The following is a 21,697-nucleotide window of genomic DNA, read 5'->3' as shown; positions in this document are numbered from 1 at the left end:
AGACATGTGACTACCCACGGTGCACGATGTGTCTATGTCATGTATGTGTGGGGCGTTCCCATTAGCTTGATGTTGGTGCTCCCTCAAATGCATCAGCTGTTGCAGCAACCAACATGTGTCTGTGTGTAGATGGACATGGCACACTGTCACGCACACCAGGCCACATGTGGTATCGGATGTGAGGTGCATATGTATGCATGGGACACGGAGTAGCGTAACAAGGACATGTCTGCATCCTCTCAATGAATGTGTGGTGGGTCATTACATGTACACCTTATTGGCAAGGTGTGTGGGCTGTCCTAGTGTGATGTCGTGTGACCTGCGGCTCTATTGTTCCGCTACCAGTCTCTGAAATCGACATCCTACTTCTGCTGATGTGTTGATGTATGTCACTCCTGTGTTGCGTCTGGCTGTTCACTTACACTGGGACACAGCTAATCCCATGCCATGGCATGTGGAGGTTCACAATCTCCTTTTGTAGCTGGGTCTTGGTAGGTGTGTCACCTGGCAGCCATACGTGTCCAGGGCATGTGGCACATACCTGACTCCGTATGTCGCATATGTGTATTGAAAGATTGACATGTGCTCAGTACAAAAAAATTGTTGTTGTAGTGCACTCACTCTTCCTTGTCACTTCCAAATAACTGCAGAGCGCCGCCTCTTCCCCGAGCAATTCCGGACTTGGCTGACATGCGGGAGAATGACTGTATCCGGTGCTACCGCTTCCCCCAACCGTTGATTGAGGAGTTGACGGCGAGGCTGGCACCACACCTGCAACCGCTGCACAGGTATCCAACGGCACTGACACCCAAGCTGAAGGTAATGGCAGCCCTACATTTTCTTGCCATGGGTACCTTTCAATATACCATAGCTCATGTTGGTGGCATGTCCCAGAGCATGTTCAGCTGTGTGCTGCATGATTTCTTAGAGGCCATGTTGCTTCACCTGGATGAGTTCATCCATTTCCCTACTCCTGAACTGTTGACTGGGGTCAAGCGTGGATTCTATGCCCTGGGAGGGATGCCCCATGTCATTGGGTCCATAGATGGGACACATGTGGCTTTGGTACCACCACAGGCACAGGAGGTGGCGTACAGGAATCGCAAGCACTACCACTCCATCAATGCCCTTGTGGTGTGTCTGTCCAACATGGTGATTTCACATGTCTGTGCTCGTTTTCCAGGATCAGCACACGATGCCTACATCATGAGGCGTAGCAGGGTGCCTGAAATGATGACGCAGCTGCGCAACAAACGAGCATGTGTTGTTGGTGGGTACACTCTGTCTGTCCTGTATTTTGCGTAGACTTCACGCATGACCGCTTCTCCTGTCCTACCAATGTCCATGTGGTTTCCATGTAGGGGACGCTGGCTATCCCAACATGCCATGGCTGATCACACCTCTCTGCAACCCCATCACGCCGGCCCAGCTCCGCTACAACACCGCCCATGGCCGGACAAGGCGAGTGATAGAGAGGACATTTGACCTCCTGAAGAGCCGATTCAGATGCCTCCACAAGACCGGCGGCGCCCTCCCATATGCCCCAGGGAAGGTCTGCAAAATCTTCATGGTCTGCTGCATGCTGCACAACATGGCAGTTGAGAAAGCTGTGCCACTCATCCTGGATCAAGATGATCAGGACCATCCACCCGTGGAGGACGAAGGGCTTGGCAATGGGGCTAGTGATGTGGAGGATGTGGTTCCGTAAGAGGACATCCGGAGTCGGCTCATACGCGACTTCTTTGCTTAGTGGTGAGTACCAGTGTCTGTGTGTGCACGCATTGGTCCCCGTGTGGCATGTGTTGCGATGTGTGTATCCATCTGCATGTATGCCACGTGAGTCAGAGGTGTGTGTGGATGTGTCACTGGAGTGATGGTGCCAGTGATGAGTGTATTTCCCCAGTCATAATTGTGACCTAGCATGTTGTCATCCTTACATGTGTCGAGTACATGCACATGCAAGTGGCTGTGCTTTTTGTGGCTGACTTCTTGTGTGTCTCTCATCCCCAGGTACTTGCGCATGCCGTCTGCTGGTTGCATTGTTGTGGCACTGCTATTCCTCATGGACACGTCATCGTGTGCTGACTCAGCGTTACACGCACGGACAAGTTTGGAAGTCTCCTTAGGGTAAGGGATGCATCAGGGGTGTATTGGGTGTGGCAGTTGTTTACGATGTGTGCACACTGCCCCTGTCGATGTTTGGTTCCTCTGCAGACATGTCGCGTCACCATGGGACACATTACATGTTGCTGGGTACACCTGAATAGATGGTCAGACTTGTTGACAGTCATCTGTGATGGGATAGTGGATTGTGATGATGGCATCAATGTGTGTAACACTGCCCTCGGACACATACGGTTTGCATTGGCTTGACATGGTGTGGGACTTCCACATCAGAGGATCAATGGTGTATGGCATCCTCTCCGTGAGCAGCAGGGGGTGTTTAGCTGTTAGCCGACACTTGTGTGCCAGTTCCATGGCTATCACGCATGTGTGCTGCAGAAGGGGGGTTCCAGTGTTGGACCCACATGTTACTCCACATGACCTGTTCATGTGTACTCCGAGTTGCCTCTGCATTCCCAAAGACATGAATAATAAAGGTGTCACTGTGCCTCCAAGGTGCCTATTCTCAGTCAATGCTGGTGTGTTGCCACGGTGCATCCGGCATGTCTGGCATGGTTTTCCCTGATAGTGGCTATGTGTCTATGTGTCGAGTAGCAAGATGCAAGCTGTTTGTGTGGGATTAGACTGTGTATTGTGCATGATGTCCATGACTGTGTGGGTATTGTGACATGTGCCATCCCCATGCATCCAACGTTGGGCAGGCCACCATTCTCTGCATCCACCTGACTCAAGCTTGCAGGACATGGTTCTGCCACCTGTCCACACATACCTGGGTGCCCCCCAGGACACTCCACATGATCCCTGACCACTGCGCATGGCTGTCGCTGTACTCAATATGTCTGTCGGCACGGTTGTGCGGCCACCCCCTCAGCTGGTTGGGCCCATCACGGGTGTGTATGGTGCTCCATGTCCGTCTTGCATAATACATTGTGACCCATGTGTGTCCTGTGCCAGACTCAGGCCCCAGGGTGTGGATGGTTGAAGTCAAATGAGAACTCAGGCATGGTTAGACTTTACAAGACACATGTAAGGTAATAATGCAAAATGTAGGCATCATCTCTTTATCGTGTAACATTTTATTTTGGTTGGGGTACGTGGGGGGGGGTATGACATGAGGGGCTTTCCGGGTGTGTGGAATCCAAAGTTCACTAGGGGAGTTGGTGTCCTTGCCATTGAAAATCCTCAGAGTCCATGCCACAGTCTTTGTCAACATTGGTCAGACAGTGACCAGCAAGTCCATGTGGCAGAGAATGTCTTTTGCTGCTGTGCTGCTGTTGGTCCAGTGGCCAGGTGCCAGGCCAGGTGTCCTGGGAGATGGTGCTGTTGCGCTGACCCTCACGGTCTTTTCCGTGGACGACACGCCCTCCTGCGGGGACCCTCAGAAGCAGGCCGTGACGATGTTTGGGATGCTCCGTCGGATGACTCCTCCTCCTCCTGATCCCTCCCTGTGGGTGGTGATGTTCTACGCCTGGTGGCACAGGGAGGGTTGCCCATGTTGTCGGCTATCCGACGGAGTGTACTGTGAATTCCCGTGAACACCGTCACGAGCTCAGCCTGTCTGTCCTCCATCCGCCCTTGGTGTCGCAGTAGACAGGCATGTTACTCCGCATGTTGCTGGGCCTGCTGGGTCTTGATCTCCTCGAGGATGGACATAACCTGGGCCATGCCCGTGGTGTCCTGCCGGTATGTGTCCAGGATGTTGCGGACATGGGAATATACCGGCTCCGCAGCCAACCGGTCAGGCTCGCGCCTCCGCCATCCTCCACTCCCACCACCCCTGCCCACTTGCACCTGGCCTGCCCTTGTGGGCACATCGGGTCTCCGGGACCCCTGAGGGGTGGCATTGGCGTTGTCGCCTGCCTCCTCCTGGGTGCCCGGTACACCGTGTCCCTCCTGGCCAGCCTGGCTGCATTGTGGTGGTGGGGCAGGGATCCTGGGTGTCTCCTGGGATGTGGCAGGAATGGGGGTGGTGGTTGGCCCAGTTGTACCTGACGCAGGTGCTGCAGGTCATTGGACACCAGAGGGGCCAGGTTGGTCGGGGTCGGGTTCGTCCACTGAGTGGTGAGAGTCGTCGCTGCCGGTGGCTCTGTCATCCCGCCAAGCCGGGTCCTGTGAGTCTTCCCCCCCAGTGTTGGGGGGTGATCCACGACGTTGACCTGTGTGTGAGAGAGACAATGTTAATTTTGTTCCATGCAACATCCATGTTTCATTCGTTTCTAAGTTGGCAAATTTCCTCTGGGAATTTGGATATGTCTTGCATTCCACTCACAGTGCACTTGTGCATGGGTATGTCCCTTGGCCACAGATTTTTCAACTTTACATATGTGTGGCACAGTCTTACTTGCTGCGTCAATTGTGATTGCAGTCAGCAGTGGAGTGAGCAGGTGTGGCGAGCCATGCATTGGCGCCTTCCGTGTTGCACTGTACGTGGGCACATGGAGTGGTTCCACACACTTAGATAATGCAGATAGCTGGCGTTGTGCTCGTGCACAGGTTGAGACATGGCCCTGTGTTTTGCCATGGAGAAGAGGGGGGGTTCTGGCACTGGCCACCCTTGTCTACATGCACGCAGTTCACCTGCTGACGAGCAGACATTCCCACACCCCCCAAGGCTGAATTGGGCTCCCTGTGTGTCCCTTTCTCACTCCCTCTCTGTCCCCCTCTCCCTCCCTCTGTGTGTCAGCCTCCTCCCTCTGTGCGTCTCCCTGTGTCTCCCTCCCTCTCTGTCCCCCTCTCCCTCCCTCTGTGTGTCACCCTCTGTCACCTCAGCCCAGCTTCCTGGGCACACACTTTTAGCAGATCTTTGAATGGCCCTTGGCTTGTTGATGTGAGTTTGTTTCTGATCTCCAGGCACCCATTGGGTGTAGTGTCTGTGTCTGCGCTGCTGCTGTGGTGGTGTGTGCTGCCACTCTTTCACAGTGTTGGCTGTTCATTATCTGCTGTCATGGGCAAACACGTGCGGTCACCCCCATGTGTTAATGCAAGGCATCAGCCATTTGCTGGCAAGTCTTTCCTGTGTGGGGACACACTGTTTGTCTGGCTGTGACCTAGGCCATATGGGCAGGGGGCATTGTTGTCTGCTTCTGAGTTGCACTATGTGATTTTTGGGGCCCACACTCCCGCCATCCGGCTTACCGTGTCTTGTGTTGGTGATTTCTGTGGCCTGTGACTTGGCATTGTCCAGCTGGGTGCATGGGGCATGGTGGCGCCAGTGGCATGTGCGTGTTCATGGAGTGTGGTTGAGTCATGCGATAGCTTGGGGTGGTTGCGTGCCTGTTTGTGAGTTTGGTTGTGGATGACGTTCCCCCCATGTGAGGTGAGTTGTTTGTGTACTCACCCGGGTCTCGGAGTCCTTCTAATCCGTCCACTGCCACCACCGGCAGTATGGCCATCACCCTCTCCTCCCAGGGATGGTATTGTACACGTCTGCGGGGTGGCCCTCCTCCAGTGACGTTGGCCTGGTTGTGGTCGTCGGTCATTTTGGCTCGGACCCTCCTCCGCAGATCGTACCACCTGGCTTGGCATTCATGCCTGGTCCTTCTGGTGGCCGCAACAGCATTCACAGCATCGACAATCATCTGCCACATGGCTGTTTTGTCTGAAATGTTGGTCTGTCTGACCAATGTTCCAAAGAGGTGTGGCTCGACTCTGAGGATTTCATCGACAAGGACCTCCAACTCTCGGCTAGTGAACTTTGGATTCTTGTTAGTGGCCATGGTGAGGGGTGTGGGTGTGGATGGTTGTGGGGGGTGTGGGTGTGGATGGTTGTGGGTGTATGGGTGTGGTTGTGCAGGTGTGTGTGTGAATGTGATGAGGGGGTGTTTGTGTAGGTGTGTGTGTGAAGGTGTGCAAGTGTAAGGTGTAGTAAAGGTTCAAGTATGGTGCTGTAGGTTGTCTGTGGGGTCTGGCAACAGTGAGTCTGTTGCAAAGGCTCATGGTGTGTGTCTGTGGGCCCTTTGTATTGGTCCATTGGTGGGTGTGGCTGTGTTTGAAGTTTGGGTGGGTGTGTTATAAGGAGTGGTTGTGTTTTGGGCCTCTGTTTGGGATTTTGGCAGTTGCAGGTCAGTGAATGTGTTGTTTTTGTGCTTGTTGGACATGTTTTGTGGCTTAGTGCCATTCGAATGGTGTATTCTTGTGTTGTTTTGCTTTGTCCTGGTTGTGTACGTGCGTTTTTAGCGTGTGTACGGTGTGTACTTCGGGAATTTAGTTGTACAGTGCTGTCTTTGTGTCTGGCTTGGTACGACTCGTACATGCGCGAGGTTGGGTGAAGGTGCTGGTGTTGGGGCCTGGCGTGCGCTACGTACTTAGAATGTTGGGGTGGGGGTACGCTCCATACGTACGCGGGTGAGGGTACGGGTCGTACATACACGGTTAGGGTGGGGGTACGGTACGTACATGCACTGTTGGGTTGGGGGTACGCTCCATACGTATGCGGGTGAGGGTACGGGTCGTACATACACGGTTGGGGTGGGGGTAAGGTACGTACATACACGGCTGGGGTGGGGGTACGCTCCATACGTACGCGGGTGAGGGTACGGGTCGTACATACACGGTTGGGGTGGGGGTACGGTACGTACATACACTGTTGGGGTGGGGGTACGCTCCATACGTACGCGGGTGAGGGTACGGGTCGTACATACACGGTTGGGGTGGGGGTACGGTACGTACATACACTGTTGGTGTGGGGGTATGCTCCATACGTACGCGGGTGAGGGTACGGGTCGTACATACAGGGTTGGGGTGGGGGTAAGGTACGTACATACACGGTTTGGGTGGGGGTACGCTCCATACGTACGTGGGTGAGGGTACGGGTCGTACATACACAGTTGGGGTGGGGGTACGGTACGTACATACACGGTTGGGGTGGGGGTACGCTCCATACGTACACGGGTGAGGGTACGGGTCATACATACACGGTTGGGGTTCGGGTACGGTACGTACATGCACTGTTGGGGTGGGGGTACGCTCCATACGTACGCGGGTGAGGGTATGGGTCATACATACACGGTTGGGGTGGGGGTACGGTACGTACATGCACTGTTGGGGTGGGCGGTACGGTACGTACATACACGGTTGGGGTGGGGCTACGCTCCATACGTACGCGGGTGGTGGTACGGGTCGTACATACACGGTTGGGGTGGGGGTACGGTACGTACATGCACTGTTGGGGTGGGGGTACACTCCATACGTACACGGGTGAGGGTATGGATCGTACATACAAGGTTGGGGTGGGGGTACGGTACGTACATGCACTGTTGGGGTGGGGGTACGCTCCATATGTACGCAGGTGAGGGTACGGGTCGTACATACACGGTTGGGGTGGGGGTACGGTACGTACATGCACTGTTGGGGTGGGGGTATGCTCCATACGTACGCGGGTGAGGGTACGGGTCGTACATACACGGTTGGGGTGGGGGTACGGTCCGTACATGCACTGTTGGGGTGGGGGTACGCTCCATACGTACGCGGGTGAGGGTACGGGTCGTACATACACGGTTGGGGTGGGGGTAAGGTACGTACATGCACTGTTGGGGTGGGGGTACGCTCCATACATTCACGGGTGGGGGTACGTCTCGTACATACACGGGTGTACATACACGGGTGGGGATTCGACTCGTACATTGGAGGGCTGGGGGGAATGTTGGGCGCGTATGCGGGCTCATGTCTCCATGGTTGCTATGGGAGTTCGGTGCGGACGGTGTTTTTTCCATACGGTTGTAACATCGGACGCACGGGATGGATCGTAATTGTGCGGTCGGACTTTACTTTTCACATTTGTACGGTAAATCATCCGAGGATGTGTCGGACACATTTTACGACCCGAGGACATGTGGGGAATTATTCCCTATGAGATTCGTATGGACTTTTTCTCATGCGAATCGTACTTGGCAGTTTGTACGGCACTTGTACGATTCGTACGGTAAAAAGACCGGATACGAGTCGTACGGGGAATTTTTTTGCAGGATCGTAATCGGCACCTTGGTCTCCTTGCCTGCCTCTGGAGAGGGCGATCGGAGTGAGAACATACTGTTTAAAATTTGTTATAAAGCATAATTTGTCTTCCCCACAGTGAGTCTGTTAAAAAACTGTTACGCTGCAATTTGAACTCAAATTGCTGCTCGCGCACTTTACCTTGTCGATGGTGTTGCGCGGAGCAGCTGTGGAATCTTCCATGATGTTTTCGTTTCCAGGCAGGTCCCAATGCTGCCTCTTGACGCTTTGCAGCAGGAGCATGCCTGGAGCCACCCGGCGTGCGTCTTTTGTGCGTGCCGCCATTTTGGAGTTGGAAGATGCAGGCATACAATATTGCCTGTTAACGTCTGTAGTGCGTGTGTTCCTGCCAACCACTTTGTTTCACTTCAATAAAGTTGATCGCGAGTTGAATCTCTTCAGTAGTGTCGCGATGTTAGTTTCTCCTCAATCAACATGGATTTGTTGTACTTCCAATCACGCACCTCTACAGTCTCAACAAGTTGGTTGCTTTGCCCTTCAAGTGAATTTCGCTGTACTGTCTCTCAAGTAGGTGCATCTACAGTCATAATGTTTTCGCTTTGGGTTCGTTTTTTAGACACCGTATTTTGAAAAACTGTCTTCAGTGAGAATTATATCTGCTGACTACAACTTCTTTTCTTTCAAGTCCCAGTGTTCTCCGGTTTTCTGAGCGCATCGTATCTGTTGCAAGGGACTTTATTTTGGATTCAAAGTTTTCTGGACCTGCTTTATCTTTGCATAGGACTGTTTGCGTCCTAGGATCATCTGTCCCTCTTGATTCCAGTGACAGGCACACCAGTGACATTATTTTTGGAAATGTTATACGTACAGAACATATTTCAGTGTGTGGTTGTTCTTTTAAAAAAAAAGTGTTGTGTATTTTTAATGAAAAAAAGTGTTCTGTATTTTTAATGACTTAAATGTTGTGCTGTTTCAGATATGGTGTCTTTGATTAAGGGTTATTCCTTTGTCAAGGTTGGTATGGGTGTCAGCCCCATATACACGTTATTGGTCTCTACATTTTTGAGTTAACCCTCTCGCTGTTTGGGGTTATGGGGTGTTTTCCCATTTACACAGTTTATAGGGGGTGAGAGTCCCACCTATGTTATCAGTAATGGGTGTTAGTCCCATATTTTTTGTGTTTAGGGGGTGTTAGTCCCACCTAATAAATTGGTAATGGGTGTTAGTCCCAAATACTTGGTGTTTAGGGGGTGTTAGTCCCACATAGCTTATGATTAATGGGTGTTAGTCCCATATACTCAGTGTTTAGGGGGTGTTAGTCCCACCTAGGTTATTGGTAATGGGTGTTAGTCCCATATACTTAGAGTTTAGGGGGTCTTAGTCCCACCTACGTTTTAGTGATGGGTGAGATCCATCCATTGTATATTTGTTCTGGGAGTGATTCTTCCTGTATGTTTCTTCAATTTCTAGAGTAATTGTAGTTGTTTTCTATTGTGATTCTCTGCGTTTTTATTTAAGTATCTTTTGTGGTGTCTACTCAATTGCTGTTTGGGATTTTGCCGTTCTTTACGTGTTTTATTAAAAGAGGAGGTTGGTGTTAGTGAGTGAGTTTAATGTTTTCTTTTCTGTCTTATTATAAGAGGAGGATGGTGATAATTAATTCTTATCTTTTCATCCTTTTTCTTATCCTTTTTCTGCCGTTTTAGGTCTGGATCCCTTTCGTGGTATAGTTTATTCATCTTACCGTTGGGCTTTGGACTATTTATCTTTTGTTTATATTTGGTGTATAGTTGCTTTGAACTTTTAGTATTGTTTGTTGTATTTTCAATTGTAAAGAAGGGAGATATTGTAGTATCTTCATGTAAGGTTAATACTGTTCTCCTGTATCTTGCAACTAGCTGCTCAGCCAGTGTGAGAGTTCCATGTGGAATGTTGACGTGACTGGAATGTTGGAGGTTGGTGTGGTGTGAGACAGTTGAGAGGATGGGCTGAGCAGCTAGCAGGCTGCTCCTGGTGGGGCTATTCTATGGACTTAATTAACTTAATAAATACTCTTAAGATCTATCCTGGCTACGTCTGCTGTGTCACATCAACCTATGGAACCAGGTCACTTCAGTGTGTTGGTAGGTTCCAGATCCTTTCGTTCAATCAAATGAAACCCTTAATTTTACTGTGTAACTGCAAGGCTGAACAGGGGGGTTATCACACTGAGAAAGGAAATCCTCATGATCTACCGTAGCTGGCTGTGTTGGAACCCTCAAATCAAGATTTGACAAGTTGATGATGACGCGGTCCTCTGGGGATTCATTTGCATGAATGCCTACCTGTTAGAAATTGGGTTTCTGGTTGGCAGAGGTATGCACCCTGTCCAAGCAGGAACCATAATCCTAGTCAGCGTAAGTCAGATGCACACCATAAATTGACCTGTGCTCACCCTCTTATAGCTTGGCACATAGCAGGCACACTTAACTTAAGAGGAAATATGCCAAGTATTTGTGCAACACTTCAAACAGTGAAAACACCTCACAAATAAATACCACACTTGATTAGAAAAATAGAGCTTGATTTATTGAACAAAACAAGACTGAAACAACAAAAATCCAATAAGTATAACCAGAGTTATGATTTTTTTAAAGAATATACTGAAATGTTGTGCTTTGGTTGCGCTAGACTGGGCCGAATATAAATGTTCAGGCCTACTGCAAAGGAGCGTGAGTCGGATACAGGGACCAGTACCTTGGTTAGCGGTTCCGTTGACATTGAGGAAAAGATGTGAGGAGCAAAGGAGGCTATAAATTGGCAACAATCCTTAGGATGTAAGCGATGCTTCTGATCCGCAAAGTCAGAGATGCTTCAGGAATGGAGGCAAGACACTGCGCAGAAGGCGATGCGATGTCCTCGACTCTCACAGCAGCAAAGATGCATAAACCGAGATGCAATGTTCTGTATTCTTGCAGCAACGACAGCAATGCGTGGATTTTGGCAGTTGCAGCACTTAACACACACTTTCAAGGGCCCAGGACTGGATTGGCACTGCTTGGCAGAGCACGACTGATATGTCGGAGTCCAGGTGACGTAGGTGGATAGTTGGAAGTCTTTTATGTCCCTGAGACTTCAAACAGGAGGCAAGCAGACAATGCCTTTCAGTCACTTTGGTTCTGGGTTGGAGATAAAAAGGTTCAGTTCTTCTCACTCCTTGGAAGAGGGCAGCAGGCAGCCGGTCAGCACATCAAAGCAGATGTCCAGCAGATTAGTAGTTCAGCAGAGTGGCAGTCCTTTTAGCAGCACAGCAGTTCTTATTCCTGGTAGAGTATCCACAGGTCCATAAGTGTACTGAGTTGGTGGTGTCAGAGCCACTAGTAGCATTTAATTTAAAGGCCCTGGGCACAGGTAGTGCACTATACTAGGGTCTTATAAGTAAATTAAATAATCCAATTGTGGATAAGCCAATGTTTGATTGTTGGTTTGTAGTTTTAAAACAGTCCTCATAGGTTGCATCATAGAATCATGGAGTGCAATTGGAGGTGGCTGGGTGGGTAAAGGTTCTTCAGTACCCACATGATAAGAGGACACTACCAAATCCTTCAGTGTTTTCACTATTGCTGCAAGTTTCTTAGAAAAGAAGGTATTAAGGTCACTCAACATACCATCCAGTTTGACAAATCGCTAGGTGCAGTGTTCAAGAATCATTGCTTCCAGATCATGAACAACCTTGCTATCCTTGCTAACTGATTGCCTTGGTTTGTCATTCAGTGTTGCTGAGGTACATCTTATCTCCTACCTCTTAGTTATGTTGTGTGCCTCAAAGGCCCCACAACTGAGGTACTTGCAATGTGAGCCTTTTTCTTCCTTTTCACTGAAGGAGAGCTGGGGTGGATGAATCAAGTACTGGCAATATCACTGATTGAGATATTTAGCGCAGGGTCTGCTTTATCCTGTTGTTCTCCTTCATTTAAGGTGCATTTTGCAGCTTTAGCAGCGTTATCTACTACTCCTATACTCTACAAAGTTGTCAGGTCTAAAAGGGTAGCTGTGGCTGTATTCAGTGGCGGCTGCCAACTACGGAGAGTGGTGAAGCAGGCAAATGGTGGGTGCATGCACGCAATTACATTAACTAAATTGGCGACATGCATTACATTTAGTTTTACTGTTAATATGTTTAACTTTAAAAGGGTAATGTAATGCCTATTGGCGATTTAGTGCACATTAACCCATTAAGAACATTAAAAAAAGAAACAAAAATATTCACTTACCATGCTGAATGTCCTCGCTTGGCTCCTGGTGTTCTTCTCTGATTCAGCACGGGGCCCAGTCAACTCCCCTAACCAATCCTGGTGCTGCTCTCATGCTGTTTACCAGCATGACAGAATTGCCAGGATTGTATGGAGCAGGCTCTCTCAGCACTCCTGAGGGCACTGCTGGCCTGTGCTTGCTCTCCACCCACCTGCAGTAGACAGCTGGGTTGGAGAGGTTTGAAGTGTGCATGTCTGGCTGGCCGTCGCAAGAAATCCAGCCAAACTGACATGCACACTTTAAACTTAAGTGCCCACCACTCCTCCCTGCTGCTTCCACTCAGCAGCGATGCCCACCCCGTCCTGACACTTAGCTCGGGACGCAGGTGAGTGAAAAATAAAGTTGTAATAAATTACATTAATTACCATTTTATTATTCATCGCTCTGGCTTTTCTGTGGGTATTTTCATTAGAGGGGCAACGCTCCTCCGCCCTAACGGAGGAGCTGCTCTTAGCAGTAATATTTAATTGCCTCCTTACTGCATCTATTTTGCCCGCCACCAAGCTTATTCCTGAGCTAATTGCTCCACGACAGACGTTAAATAGTTGGTAATAGACCTGGGTCTGGAATTGGGATACCCCTTGGCCTTAAGGGAATGATTTACTTTTTGCTTTCCCATGATTGTAATATGTACCGTAAATCAGCCATTACTGTCCAACAAAAAAAAAGAAAAGATTCCTGGTGGTTGAAATACTGCTTGACCCCAGACCCAAAAGCTAAGAGCTGAGTCGGCGATGCAGCGAGTGCAAGGGAAGTGGTTTTATTTATTTTTTAATTTCATTTTACCTATCGTGTCGTCTGTTGACCTCCCCCAGCCCGCCACGCCCCTGCCCTGCCCACCGGTCTTACCTGCAGCTCGTCCCCCCCCCCGGGCAGCTCTGGTCCCTGTGTTCCTCTGGTCCCTCTCTCCACTGGGAAATGGCACTTCCCAGTGGTGTGCATACATGCCGCACTGAGAGGAACTCCTCATGTGGTAGCAGAGCATTTGTTGTACTGGGTTGTGGCACTGGTCCTGCCTCACCCTTTTATAGCGAGGTGCCCCTGGAATATGCAGGCAGGGGGTCACGAGCAGACCAGCTGAGCTGTGCCAGTAGAGAATGCCTTTTCCATCAAGCAGGTCTCAATAGGAACATGGAGGGGCCGCTCAACCATGATGGTCCATAGCTCCTACGCAGGAGCCTAAAGGTGTGCAGCCATCTTGAAACCTATCTGTGGCAGAAGAATGCAGGGCCCAGGGGATGCATGGCTTTAGCCGGTCTCCCCCTGTGCAACATCCCGCAAATGGAACAGGCCAGGACAGGCATGTTGGTCCATAGGGGTGGGTCTTAGCAGTAGGTTATAAAAGGGGGTCCTTTGGATGGAAAAATCACTCGGGAGGCAGTGCAGAGGGCCTTTTAGTGGTGAAGGGAAACGTTTTTGCCCACCCAAATATGTTTAAAAATATGTTTTTGCTTCAAGTGTTATAAGATTTACATTATGTCATTAGGTCTTCATTTAGAGTTAAGAAGTTATTTAGTCCTGTTTTCAGACCAATGTTTGTCTTGCCACAATAAGGCAGGTTGTAGCAATTTTTTGCTTTTTCTAATCAGAGCGTTTTTGGGGTGATTGGACAGTCTGGAGCGGGCTTATCCATCCTACGGGGGGAGGGGAGGACAGAACACAGGGGAGCTGAAGAGGAAGCAATGGAGTTTTTTGAACAACACTAGAGCACATCGCTTGGGGATGCTTGATGGGGGGAGATCATGAGATTGGGGTATGCAAGGCAAGGTGGTGCTTATTGGGGAATTGAAGGGCGGGGCAGCGTTCAGACTTTTATGTGTTAATGAAATCGAATTCAATTGTATTGCTTGGTATTCTTTATTATTATGCTACATACCTGTCTTAATAAAGTGGCCTTTTTTGCTAATCAAGCAATAGTGGTATGCGATTTCTTGTGCGATTGGCGGTCCTTGATCATGTCACCTATACACAGCCTTGACATGAATGTGATTACTTGTAAAATATATAACTAAAGAAAAAAGAAATAACCAAATGCTTGCCAAATATAGCCAGCGCGTCACAGTTTTGGTTTAATCACATTTAAATGTATATGACCCGCAGCCATTCAAACCTATTTTTAGGTCTAGAGAAAACAATTTTAGCTCTTTAAGGCCTTTTAAAGTGAACTACATTTTATTTGATTTCTTAAGACACTATGACCACTATGAAACAACCCAATCCGATGCAGGGATGCCGCTGTTAAAACACAGTTGCTGATTGCTAATCCTGAAAATTTGAATTTTTGAGAGTGAGGGGGTCCGGGAGACTTCCGAACTGATGGTGACGAGTTAAGGCTTTAATCATGTGCATAATTTATACAACAAACACGGTCACATCCTTCCCATATAATTTAGATGTAAGCAAATGTTAGTTTGCTCAGGAAGGCTATAGCCAGCAGCAAGGCCTACAGTCCAGAAATCTGAATTAAACTGGGACAGAAGCTGGCTAGCCTGTAATAACGTCGGTATAATTTTATTTTCGCCTGTGGCTCAGTTCATTTCCTCCTACACTGGATGCATGAAATTGGTTCTGCAGTCACCTTAGCTGATATTCGATATGCGGTTGGCAGATACGTACGGAAATGTAAGCTTTTGAGGCACTGTTTCTTCCCGTCACAAAGCCATGAATTGTTTGGTCACTTCTGACTAAGACTGCCTGCGTTTGGAACTCAATTAATTCTCTGCGATGTTTCGTTTCTCCTTGTCACCCGCAGAGAGAGTGTTATTTCCTGTATTGTGTGTAGGCTTTGAAATTGGACTATCAAATGCATGCAAATATTGTTTTGTGTTATTCTTCTCTCGAGTCCCGCGGCTACCAGATTTGAGTTCCTCACTTCCCTTCTAGTGCTGGAGTGAAAGAAATGTGAGAGATGGCGACATTCTTTGCAACGTGCTGACGTGAATGTGCTGCCTAGAAATCACGAGGAGAACAGTATCCGCACAGCTTATGGGTCGAAGGCTCTCTTTCTTTCAGGGGCATAACAGAGGCTCCTGCAGCCCCCGCGGTGAAGGGGGGGGGGGGGGGGGGGGTCTCAAACCTGCAGGGGCCCTCTAACTTTCAGGGAGGGACCATTTAGTCTAAGACCAGTGCATATCTGTGAGATATGGGAGACTAAAGGGCTATTCTTCACATTCTGCAGGGGGCCCCATCATTTTGTGTTACTCCCTGTTTTCTTTGTACTAATTTTTGGAGGAAATGAGAATTTGTTTTTGAGATTTTTGTAAGCATTGGCATGATTAGCATCTGAATACAAGGGGGCAGATTTATGTTCCCTGGCGCATCCCTGCAAATCAGCATGGATGCGCCAGGGAAGATGCGTCACGCAAGTTTACCCTTGCGCCACAATAGATGCGCCGCATTTACAATGCAGCGCATCGTGACGCGAGGATAAACAGATGCGTGACGCATCTGATGGCGGAAGGGCGGCAGATTGCTGGAGGTGCGTCGCAAGTGCGACGCAGCTCCAGCAAGGCTCGGGGGTGCCCTATCGGTACAATGCTGCGTCAATCCTTACGCCTGCTTCAAGCAGGCGCAGGCATTTGACGCAGCATGGCCGGAAAAGTGACTGAGTGAAATCTTGTAGATTTCACTCAGCTACTTTTCGGAGGCGTTCCTGCACCGGAACGCCCCCCCCCTGTGAAGGTACGCCCACATGTGGTGCAAGTTTTACAACGTGACGCATCTCCCTAGATGCGTCACGTTGTAAATCTGCCGCAGCATGGCGCTGGCTTTGCGCCGCCGCTGCGTCACAAAAGTGACGCAACGGCGGCGCAAAAGTGACGCACAGGGCTCATAAATCTGCCCCAAGGTCCTTACACCAGTGCAGGCTGCTGTTGTCTTGCTGTTGTATGGTGTAAAGGCTTTGATATTCATATGAACATGCTCATCTAAATCAATCTAATGCTCTGTATTAAAGTGAATAAAACTCTCTAGTACCTCCTCTTTTGAAACATATACTTCAGTTGCTCTATTGTCTGCCTGCTTTTACTTTATTTATACAGCAAGAGACCTCCCTGCGGATGGCCGCAACTAGACTTGAATCTCGGAGGGGCTAGAAGTTCAAGCCATGGTAATGGGGCTACCAATTCACTCAATGGGGGCAGAGGCATCCTCTGAGCCAGTGTGAGAACATACATTAGCAAAACCAGCAGGTGTGCCTTTGCTGTGCCATCACTTACAAAAAGCATTTATTCATGTCAGTATTTTCTAGCCAGGTCTATTGGCTTTGCAAGAGTTTTTCCCTGAGACATTTAGCAAAGCTGGAGCTTCTAGAGTGTCTACCAGTCCTGCGAGCATCATATGGCTGCAAGATGGTACCAAATGAGTCCTGTCTCTGGTCTTCATGTCTGACACACAGAAAAGAAAACACTGAAGCCCTATTGGAAGATGTATTTCCTTGGTAAAAGCAAGGTAAGCCACAGAATGAACAAATGATACCAAGGAACAAGAAGATGATTGTGGGATGATGTCCCAATGAGCACATGAGTGTGCTTCCACAGACACAGAGACGTAGACTTATATGAATCTCACTAATCAGGTGGAGCGTGTACTGGGATAAATAAAAATTATAGGGGCTTACATCTATCTGTCACAAAATTAGGATAGGTCACCAAGAGCTCAAACGGCAGTGCCATTCACAAATCAGAATACGTGGAATACCTGTTCACAATGTAAAAATAAGTATGCATTGATATTTATATTGCACATACCTACCTGGTTAGCAACAGACCACTGTGCATTATTGGGAGTGATCTCAAGTGGGGGCTTAAATCTTTGAATGACATACATTTACACTAGCATCCACATATTTAAAGTTTAGGCTCAGTGAGTTTAAGTGATTTGCCCAGAACTGCAAAATTGTCCTTTAAGTACCAAGCGGGACTCAAACCGAGGTCCCCAACTGTCAAGGTGCCGGTGCTCAAAATGTTAAGTTAGAAATTGGTACCTGCAGCATCCACCACTACCAGGGTTGGCATCACCTACTGATAAGGTGACATCCAGACTTCTGGTGAAAAAGGGAGCAACATGAATTGGTGAAATATGCTGTATAATTTGCCTTAGCATCACTGTTGTGTTGCTTGTTCGCAAATCACTCAGTCTGCCATCTCACACTCCTCTCTTCTTTGCTTTCAAAGTCACATTCTACTCTCATTTCTTTCTTCTCTTTCCCCTCCATATTCTCACACACTTTGGCTTTCCTCTTTCTCGTTTTTCTCTATCTCTTTTGTCTATCTCGCTCCACACTTTCTCCCATCAAACCTTCTCTCTCACTCTCATCCTTCTTACCTCCACCTTCTCACTTCCTATCATAGGCAGGCTACGTTGGAGACTAACCTGGAACAGAGGTCTGTGGTACTTCCACTGACTATGAGCTGGTGCCAAGTATCTCAATCCCCACAGAGATCAACTTTTACTTTGTTGAAATGAGTACTGAAAGAGCTCAACTCTGCCTGTTAGCTGACTCTTTATGTATAACAGGGAATCAGCTCTAGTTTAGTGCAAGGAACCAATTGTCTGTGAATGAGCTCAACAATATATTTATATGACTTCTGCTCCATTTGTACTTGGACTCTGCTCTATCTGTACAGGGGTTAAGCACTATGTATGCGGGTACTCAGCTGTGTCTGTGTTGCGGCTCAGCAATACAATAAGATGGACCTGTTTATTACAGAGACCCACTCTTTCCAAATGTGCAGCAATTAATCTCATCAGTGCAGGAACTCATTTATGTCTACCAGATGTTCATCCCTAACACGAGATGAGTAATCAGCTTTATTTTAGGGTCCTCTACTTAATAAAACAGCCACTAAAATGTGCTTCTCAATTCCAAGCAGTCTGAACCCTTCCATTGATATGTTGTGCTGCAACACACAAGATAGGTGATGCTTTGGACTGCAGTTGAACCTCTCATCCATATTTACCTTGTCTTCTAATCCATTCTCTACTGCACACCTCTCTTCCTCCACCATCTTCCTCACCATCTACACCTTGTTGTGAATTCTGTCTTGACATTTATTGCTTTTAGGTCAATTTGACATTATTTTTGGCCTACATCTGTAGTGAGGAAATTTAGAGAGAGCAGGGAAGTAGAGGCAAGAAGAGGCAAGGGACGGAGACAAGGGTAAACAAAAAAAAAGACAAAATGGAAATGGAAGCGGTAGGAAGTGGCAGATGGAGAAAAAATGAAAAGGGAAAATGACAGGGAGCAGGACAGGAGGCAACGGCATGATATGAGAGGAGAGTGACTACAGGGATAGAGGGCAGGATGAACAGTGCTAAGGCCCAGGTGATGGCCCATGGATGATGCACTAGTAGTCAAAGTGCACTGCTGGGCATGGCAAGGAAAAAGCTAATATATTGTGCTTGCTAACGCTCCTCCTTCATAATAAGTGCTATATGCAAATGCGATCGCACACAATATGTCATTTTCTGCCTTGTTTTCTTCCAAGCATTCAAATGGTATCAATCAAGTTGGAGAGGTGGCAGAAATCACCTTTTAAGTGCAGATTGTCTCTCTCATCGCAGTGCTGATAGGTAGTCATTTGCTCTCCTTTATAACAAAAGTGAATGCTCAAACGCATTGCTCTGCACAGCGAGAGCCCCCACCATGAGGTCTGCACCCTAGAATATTTTGAATCACTGGTAACCTCCACCCCTTCCTGAAAAAACATTTCATAGCAGCAGGAGATGCTGAATCTGTTTAATTGTTAAGTGAGCATATTTTAGAATGTTTTATGGACAAATTGTCTAAATAAACTTGTTTCTGAACCTGAACCTGTCTGTGTAAGAAAATTAAATGTTTTTGTCGATGCTGCTTCCTGAGGAAAGCCCCTAACAGAAATCTGCATGGCTGGGCTTTCACTGAGACAAGTACCCTCGAAGAAGTAGCCTGCGCTATGACCAATGACAGGGGAGGCTAAAGCCCTTTTAGCCCAATGGGCATTGCACACCTGTCCCTGCGCATCCCTACATATTGATAGGTCTAGAATGGTCTTGTACATCACACACTGGCACTCTTCTACAGTCAATTTTGACTTTGTTCTAAACAACACTTTAGCTTTAGCTATTCTAAGTGAATAGCTACAGCTTCAGCTTCTGTTACTAGAAGAATTGTTTTAGAAGTATCTGTTGAGCTCTAGAATGCAGGTCGTTTTACTGGCCCAAGGTATGCTAGTACATATATAGTGTTTCATTGCCTTTAGGGAATCCCATACAAAAAACAGGAGCACAGCCTAAATTAAAATTAATGTACTCTTGAAAGAACATTGGGGCATATCAGCAAGCTGGCGTTAGAAAATTATCGCCGCTTTTGCGTCCGTTTTCGGACGAAAAGCGGCGATAATTTTATCGCCTTATCTGCAAGGTCACGCTATCGCATGAAACCTTGCCTTATCTCCATTTCCCTTAACGCCCACCTTTGCATCTCTAATGAGATTCACAGTAGGCGTTCCTCCCCAGGATAACGGGCGAAATGTCGCTTAGCGACATTTCTCCTATTATCAAGCCTCATGCAAAGCAGCATAGCGACAAGAAAAGTAGCGATACCCTCTGTTATTGCTACTTTCCTTACGCCTGCTTTGAAACTGACTTAGCCATGATATCCTATGGAAGGTGGATATCATGGCTAAGTATGTGAGGCCCTATCATCAAGCTATCACCAAACTTCGGCAGATTATCGCTGGGTTTCCAGCGATAATCACACGTTTGGCAGTTAGCGCTAGGATTTGTATCGCTTTGAGATAAGCGTTGCTAATAGCACGCTAACTCAGTGATAAAAATCTACGCTAGCCGGCGATAGTTATCCTAGCGCTAAGTGCGCTTAGCGATAATTATTGCTGGTTGTTGCTGATATGCCCCTTGGTATTCTAAAGTGAACCTCAGTCACAAGTGAAGCTATGCCCCTCCCATATCGCTTCACTAAGCTGAATTTACAAATAAGCATTCACAAAGCCAAGCGGTCTGGGTTTAATGTGCTAACATAGGCAGCTGGCAGGAGGAAATAGAGAGGGTTTGAGTTGTAAAGTAGTCTCTCATGAAGTTCAGTGTAGGCTCTGGAGTGGAGAAGGAAGAATGCACCAAAGAAGAGAATATCATTTTAGCAAGGGTATGAATACTCCACTGGGCTAAGCTAAAATGTGAATCACAAAGCCTCTAGCCAATGGCTGAAAGAGGTTGGCTGAACAAAGTCAAAACCCAGACCTAAAAAGGCCCGAGACCTACAAAAAAGGGGCAAATCCTAGTTTCAGAGTAAGGCATTACAGAGCATGAGGTTAAAAATATATCAATTCCAGTGTATGTGTGGTGTGGCTGCAAGTAGCAAGTATATTGTTCCTAGAAGGGTCCTGAGTTGCTAAACATCACATAGATTAATCATATTTCTTAGCAAGAAATTTCAAGTATTTTGCCTACTAGTTCTCTTTGTTTTATTAACATGGGCCACCTAGGTATCCTGTTAAAGATGATGATCACTTTGTATAACATTTGGCTGAGCGTACGTACTTAGTTTTAACTGACCGATACAGAAGCTGTTTGTTTGGCATTTCCTCCATTAAATTTGTGTTATTATTAGGATGTTTTGCTGCCTTTAAATACTGTAACTATTGATGTATACTGATGTCTGTTTACCTTTGTATGTAATCTGCTTTTACTGCTAAGTAGATTTCGATTATACCTTCCCGCTTAAGTCTAACAAGCGGGCGACGATGTACAGCGCTCTGATACCCTGCCGGGTCATGTTCACGCGTCATTAAACTTTCCAAATAAAATAAATAAATGAGTTAATATCAAAATTGAACTCTCTCTAAAGTGCCAAACCGTCTTAAACTAGCATGTAAGGTTACATAAAATCCTCAGTAGCATGTTGCCTTCTAAAACTTCAGTAGGAGAACTTTCAACAGCATTTCTCCCAATACTAGTGATAGGTATATGAATCTGCAAGGGCAGTAACATATGGTAACTGCTACAAAAATTGCAAATACTTAGAAAAGGCTTTCTGGTGATGACAAAGAACAAAACCAGACATAAACAACAATCATGTCAATTTGTATTTACAGACAAAGCTAGTATCCATTAGATGTGTCTCCTGCTTGAGGAGTGTAGTATTAACCAGTTCACGGAGCACATCCATTTGGAAGAAGTAGATGCCTTCCTGGGTTGTATGTCAGAATATCACTACCAAAAATATCATCTTACAGTTTTTTTAAAGTTTGAAGACATTTTCTATTAAGAATGAAAGAACATAATGGATATATGGGATGAGGTATACCCTGTCGTACATTGCAATGATAGT

The sequence above is a fragment of the Triturus cristatus genome, chromosome 5_1 (assembly GCF_964204655.1).
Source record: "Triturus cristatus chromosome 5_1, aTriCri1.1, whole genome shotgun sequence".
Taxonomy (NCBI): domain Eukaryota; kingdom Metazoa; phylum Chordata; class Amphibia; order Caudata; family Salamandridae; genus Triturus; species Triturus cristatus.
Note: the sequence above shows the minus strand (reverse complement) of the source record.